The following is a 1,344-nucleotide window of genomic DNA, read 5'->3' on the forward strand; positions in this document are numbered from 1 at the left end:
TTGCTCCAGAGAATGAGACAATGACTAAGGAAGCCTTCGAATTGTGATGCTGGAGAAGAGTCTTGAAAATACAGTGAACTGCCAAGAAACAAATAGGTCTGTCTAGAAGAGGGTGAAACCAAGTCTCTTTTGCAGGCTAGGATTTTGAAGCTCCATTATTTTGGGCACGTGGCCAAGAGAGACTGGTCTTTGGAGATCAACAGCATGCTTTGAAGGAAGAATGGCCACCACAGGAGAGAAAGATCCCAGATAAAATGGACTGATACAGTGTATGGAGAAATGGGAGTTGTTGTGTTGGAATTAGTGAGAATGGCTTAGGACAGGGAAGGGTTCAGAACTGCGTATGTAGAGTCACTTTGGGTTGTAGGCTACTAAACAGCACATAACAATAAGAACAACAACAATTTGATGGATGTGTGTGTGAAGGAAATGGGAATGACTGCATGTTAAAACCACTGTATTCAAACTTTGTAAATAAACCAGTATAAAATGTAAAAATTAAAAAATTCTATTACAGGGTTGGTATGAGTTAGACTGGCTTGATAGAATATAACAACAGTATGTGATTTAAATCATGTTCAATATTTGTATTATACCTAACAATGAAAACTCTCAATACATTTTAACTTAAAAATGGTGAACTGATTACTTTTGTAAGAACAGTTCATGGAGAATCAATCAAGCACTATACAAGGGATTTAGTATTTAGCTGCAGTTAGAGTACACACACAGTAAATGTGCACAGTGAGGCTCAATAAGAAAATCAGTAGAGTGTAGGTTTATTATCATTACATTGATAGATTTGCTGTGAGATACTTTTATTTTCTTGTTTTAATTAATGTGTTTGTGGGAGAATAAAAGAAACTGCTTTGAACATACTCTTAGTTATTCAGGCTAATGAAGGAAGAGATATTAAAAGAAAGAAGACATGATGGTAAAAGAAAGAAACATCATTATGTGGCAAAACATGTTTTGACATAAAAGACTGAAAAAATTATTCTTCACTATGTACACAAAGAAGCAGTAATTCAAATAGAAAAAATGGATTCTATATGGTTTAAAATCCATCTGTTTGCTTGTTGTTTAGTTGATCCTCCAGTGGGTTTTCAGAGGCAGTTAATCACATGGAAAGAGATTGCCCATTCTTCTAAGTCTATATGTCTAGTTAATATAATGATCTAGTGAATTAGATAATATAATGAAGAATGCATTATCAGGGCTTGAGGTAGATTTGTTGTTGTTATTGTTAGGTGCCATTTGAGTTGAGCATGACTGATAGTGATCCTATGAACTAAATATCTAAATCCTCTTCTATCCTGTGCCATCCTCAAACTTCCTGATACA

This window comes from Elephantulus edwardii, unplaced genomic scaffold, assembly GCF_000299155.1.
Source record: "Elephantulus edwardii isolate Elephantulus edwardi_28Jun2011 unplaced genomic scaffold, EleEdw1.0 scaffold00034, whole genome shotgun sequence".
NCBI classification, from domain to species: Eukaryota; Metazoa; Chordata; class Mammalia; order Macroscelidea; family Macroscelididae; genus Elephantulus; species Elephantulus edwardii.